The 5495-nt window shown below is 36.7% G+C and overlaps 1 non-coding gene across 1 annotated transcript; it reads right to left on the reverse strand.

Annotated features, from left to right (window-relative positions):
* Positions 1–573: 573 nt before the first annotated feature.
* LOC121213476 (small nucleolar RNA R71) lies at positions 574–678 on the reverse strand. The gene has a single exon (XR_005908857.1). It is a non-coding gene; the product is annotated as a small nucleolar RNA R71 (small nucleolar RNA).
* Positions 679–5495: the final 4817 nt, after the last annotated feature.

Consider the following 5495-nt stretch of genomic DNA (forward strand, 5'->3'; position numbering starts at 1 on the left):
TCAATTTTCTTTTCTAGTGCTTATGAGCATAGATCAGATTATCGATTTACTCCTTGTAGACCCTAAAATTGAGCAAACTTTCAAACAAAGAAGACGTTAACGAACAGCTCAAATACAAGTCAAGATAGACCTTGGAAATTAGAATCAAAACCAAGGTAATGAAGCCGATCGTGTACGAAATCCCATCCTCATTGCTGATGATAGGGATCGATGCATCAAACAATATGTTGTGCCACTTTTCAGTGAGTTAAATCCAGGATTTAAAAGGCCAGATATTAAGGCAACCCAATTTGTATTGAAACCAGTGATGTTTCAAATGCTCCAAACGGTGGGCCAATTCAGTGGTATGCCCACAGAAGATCCACATCTCCACCTTCGATTGTTTATGGAGGTGGGTGATTCATTCAAGATAGCTGGTGTGACTGAACACACATTGAGGTTGAAGTTGTTTCCGTACTTGTTGCAAGATCAAGCACGAGCATGGCTCAATTCATTGCCACCAAGTTCCATAACTACATGGCAAGACTTAGTAGAGAGATTTTTGGTAAGTATTCCCCTCCTAGCAAAAACGCTAAGTTAAGGAACGAGATCACAACTTTCCCACATGGATGATGAGTCTTTGTATAAGGCGTGGGAGCAGTTCAAAGAGTTATTTCGTAATTGTCCTCATCATGGGACTCCTCATTGTATCCAATTGGAGATATTCTATAATGGTCTCAATGCACATACAAGATTGATGGTAGATGCTTCTGCGAATGGTGCAATTTTGTCTAAGTCTTATAATGAGGCTTATGAGATCATCGAGAGGATCACGAGTAATAACAATCAATGGCCAACATATCGAACAGCTTTAGGAAGAAATGGACCTGGAGTTCATGAAGTTGACGCCCTCACTTCATTATTGGCTTAGGTATCGTCTATTTCCTCTATGTTAAAATAGTTTACCGCTAATAGTGCTAATAATTTTGAAGCTCAGCCACCAAGTCCATTTGAAGTAGTATCCTGTGTGTACTGTGGGGAAGATCATTCTTTTGAGAACTATCCATCAAATCCTGAGTCTGTGTACTACTATATAGGGAACCAACATCATAATAGGAGTATACAAGAACCCCAGTCCAACTTCTACAATCCTTCATGGTGTAACAATCCTAATTTTTCTTGGAGCAACTAAGGAAATGGACCGAACAACAACTTATTGCAGCATAGACCCAACCAATCTCAAGGGTTTAATTAACAAGCTCTAAAACCACCTCAAGCTGAGGCATCAAACAGTTTGGAGAACTTTGTAAAAGCATACATGGTAAAGAATGACGCTTTGATCCAAAGACAAGCAGCAACATTGAAAAATTTGGAAAACCAAATGGGTCAGTTAGCTACGAAGCTTCGTAATAGTCGCAAGGAACCTTTCCGAGCAATACTGAGAATCAACAAACTATCAAAATTCCTACACCAAAAGAGTCAGAATCTACAAAGACTGACAAGGAAAATCCTAACTTAGTGAATTCAGATACTTTAACATCTTCTTTGGATGCAAATTTACCTACTTAGAAAAGTTATCTGATTCAACCGAAAGTTTCATCACCTCAATATCTACAAAGATTGCAACAACACAAGTAGAAACAAGAGGTGAAATTCAAGAAGTTTTTGGATGTTCTGAAGCAGTTACAAATCAATATTCCATTAGTGGAGGCTTTAGAACAAGTGCCAAATTATGTGAAGTTTATGAAGGATATACTGTCCAAGAAGAAACGGCTGAGTGAGTATGAGACTATTGCCTTAACAAAGGAGTGCAGTGCATTCTTGTAGAACAAATTGCCACTGAAATTGAAAGACCTAGGAAGCTTTGCTATACCCTGTAACATTGGTGAATCTTACCGTGGTAAAGCTTTGTGTGATTTAGGAGTGAGTATCAACTTAATGCCTAAGTTTATTTTCAAAATGCTAGGGATAGGTGAAGTAAGATCTACAACTATAATGCTTCAGCTAACATATCGATCTTTAGCATATCCCGAGGGAAAGATCGAGGATGTTTTGGTAAGAGTCGATAAATTTATTTTTCCTATTGATTTCATTGTCTTAGATTTTGAAGTATATAAGGAAGTGTCGATCATCCTCGGGAGACCTTTCTTAGCCACGGGAAGAACACTAATTGATGTGCAGAAAGGTGAACTCACCATAAGAGTTCAAGATGATCAAGTAACCTTTAACATTCTTAAAGCGATGAAATTTCTTGATCCTACAGAAGAGTGTTCAGTTATGGAAGAGATAGAAACCTTAGTTTCTATGGAAAGAAATTTTGAAAAAAAATCCATTAGAGAAAGCCTTAGATCTTGACCCTTTGGAGGATGAAGAAGGTGAAGAAAACATGGCTTTAATGGAAGCCAATCCGAGAAATTTTATTCAATCCACACGATTTGAACTGTTGGAGTTAGAAGTTAGAGAATTTTTGCAATCCAAGTTGTTAAGTTAGAGAATTTGTGCAACCCAAGTTGTTAATTGAAGAACCACCTAAACTCAAACTAAAGGTACTTCATTCCCATTTGAAATATGTTTATTTAGGTGACTATTCCACTTTGCCTGTGATTATTTCAGCAGAATTGATGAAAGATCAAGAGGAGCAACTAATTGTTGTTCTAAAGAAATTTAAGAAAGTAATTGGTTGGACTATAGCTGATATTCGAGGTATAAGGCCATCTTTTTGCATACATAAAATTATTTTAGAATAAGGTGAAAGAGCTCGAATTGATGGGTAAAGGAGGCCCAATCCTACTATGAAGGAAGTTGTGAGAAAGGAAGTGATCAAATGTTTAGATGCAGGAATCATCTATCCTATTTTAGATAGTTCGTGGGTAAGTCCGGTATAGTATGAGCCGAAGAAAGGTGGAATCACGATTGTTGAAAATGAGCATAACGAGTTGATTCCAATGAGAACTATTACTGGTTAGAGAATTTGTATTAATTATAGGAAGTTGAATAAAGCCACTCGAAAGTGAAATAAAGCCTCTCGGAAGGACCATTTTTCGTTCCATTTTATGGATTAGATGTTAGATCAACAGGCAGGTAATGAATTCTATTATTTTGTAGATAACTATTCAGGATATAACCAAAGAGTTGTAGCTCCGGAGGACCAATATAAAACAACCTTTACTTGTCTATACAGTACATTTGCTTTTGGGCGAATGCCTTTTGGTTTATGCAATGCACCTGCAACATTTCAATGATGCATGATGGCAATATTCACTGATATGGTTGAAAATTTTGTTGAGGTTTTTATGGATGATTTTTCTGTTTTTGGTAACACTTATGATATTTGTTTGAGTAATTTGGCTAAGGTACTGAAGAGATGCGAAGAGACGAATCTTGTCCTTAACTAGGAAAAAAGTCATTTTATGGTTAAGGAATGGATTGTCTTAGGGCATAAAATCTCAAAGAGGGGAATTGAAGTCGATAAAGCAAAGTTGGGTGTAATTGAAAGATTACCGGCTCCAATTAATGTGAAAGGAGTTAGAAGCTTCTCAGGCCATGTCAGTTTTTATCGAAGGTTTATCAAAGATTTCTCAAAAAATTCTAAACCTTTTTGTTTGTTGTTAGAGAAAGATACAGTGTTTGATTTCAACAAAGCATGTTTGGAAGATTTTAAAGATCTAAAAAAAGGGTTAATCTCAGCCCTAATAATCGTTACACCTGATTGGAGCTCACCTTTTGAGTTGATGTGCGATGCAAGTGATCATGCCGTTGGAGCTGTGATGGGTCAAAAAATAAACAAAGTGTTTCACCCTATTTACTATGCTAGTAGAACTTTGATGGGATCCCAACTCAACTATACGGTAACTAAAAAGTAACTCTTTGCTATAGTTTTTTCTTTTAACAAATTCCGCTCATATCTTATAGGTACCAAAGTCATAGTATTTACTAACCATGCGGCCATTAAATACTTGCTCACGAAGAAAGATGAGAAACCGAGTCTAATCCATTGGATACTTTTCCTCTAAGAATTTGACCTTGAGATCTAAGACAGAAAAGGTGTCGAAAATCAAATAGCTTATCATCTATCGAGGTTGGAGCAAGATCAGGTAACTCGATGAACACTTATTTGAAGTAATTCAAATTCATGAAACACCTTGGTTTACTGATTTTTCCAATTATCTTGCATGTGGAATAACTCCTCGAGAAATGACACACCAACAAAAAAAATCATTCATGATGGTCGGTATTATTTTTGGGAGGATTCGTTTTTGTTTACACAATGTGAAGATAATATAATCTGAAACTATGTAGCTGAAACTGAGATTTCTGAGATCTTGTATCATTGCCATTCATCTCCAAGTGGGGGACACTTTGGAGGTTCACGTGCTGCAGCAAAGATTTTATAAGCAGGTTTCTTTTGGCCTACACTATTTAAAAACGCTTATGCTTATGTGAAGAACTGTGATAAATGCCAAAGGATCAGAAATATATCAAGAAGGAATGAGATGCCCTTGACAAACATTTTAGAGATTAAATTATTCGACGTTTGGGGCATTGACTTCTTAGGCCGTTTCCTTCTTTATATGGGAACAAATACATCTTAGTTGTTGTGGACTATGTATCCAAGCGGGTTGAAGCTGAAGCATACCCTACAAATGATGCTAAGGTAGTCTTACAATTCCTACATAAGCTTGTGTTTACATGATTTGGGACACCAAGAGCTATTATTAGTGATGAAGGTTCTCACTTTGTGAACAAATAGCTTAAGTGGTCACTTGGAAAATATGATGTAAAGTACAAGATTGCTACTACCTATCACCCCCAGTCTAAAGGGCAAGTTGAAAGGGTGAACCATGAAATCAAAGGTATCCTTAAATGGGTAGTACAACCTAGCAGACAAGATTTCTCTCGAAGGCTCGATAATGCATTATGGGCCTATCGAACAGCATTTAAGACACCGTTAGGAATGACTCCTTATCGGTTAGTCTTTGGAAAGGCATGTCATTTGCCATTAGAGTTGGAGAATAGAGCTCACTGGGTTTTGAAGCATTTGAACTTTGATCTTTAACAAGCCGGTGAGAGAAGGATGCTACAACTTGATGAGTTAGAAGAGTTGGGGTTGTTTTCCTCGAGAATACCAAAATGTGTAAAGAAAGATCAAAGAGATGGCATGATAGTCATATACAACCTCACGAGTTTAAAGAAGGTCAGAAGGTTTTGTTGTTTAATTCAAGGTTGAAGTTATTTCTTAGGAAGCTTAAATCCCTATGGAAAGGACCCTATACCATCTACCAAGTTTATCCTTATGGAGCTATTGAATTATACGACAATTACGGAGGTACGTTTAAAGTTAATGGTCAACGTCTCAAACACTACTGGGATGGTGAAGTTGAGTGAGTTGAATCCTCGTTCAAATTAACAGACCCTTGATTTTTCATGAACTCGTTTTGTAAATAAATAAATAATTAGAACTTATTTTCCTAACTTATTACATTTAATTAATTCTGTCTAAGGAAATTGGAACTTAA

Source organism: Gossypium hirsutum, chromosome A13, assembly GCF_007990345.1.
Source record: "Gossypium hirsutum isolate 1008001.06 chromosome A13, Gossypium_hirsutum_v2.1, whole genome shotgun sequence".
Lineage (NCBI taxonomy): Eukaryota > Viridiplantae > Streptophyta > Magnoliopsida > Malvales > Malvaceae > Gossypium > Gossypium hirsutum.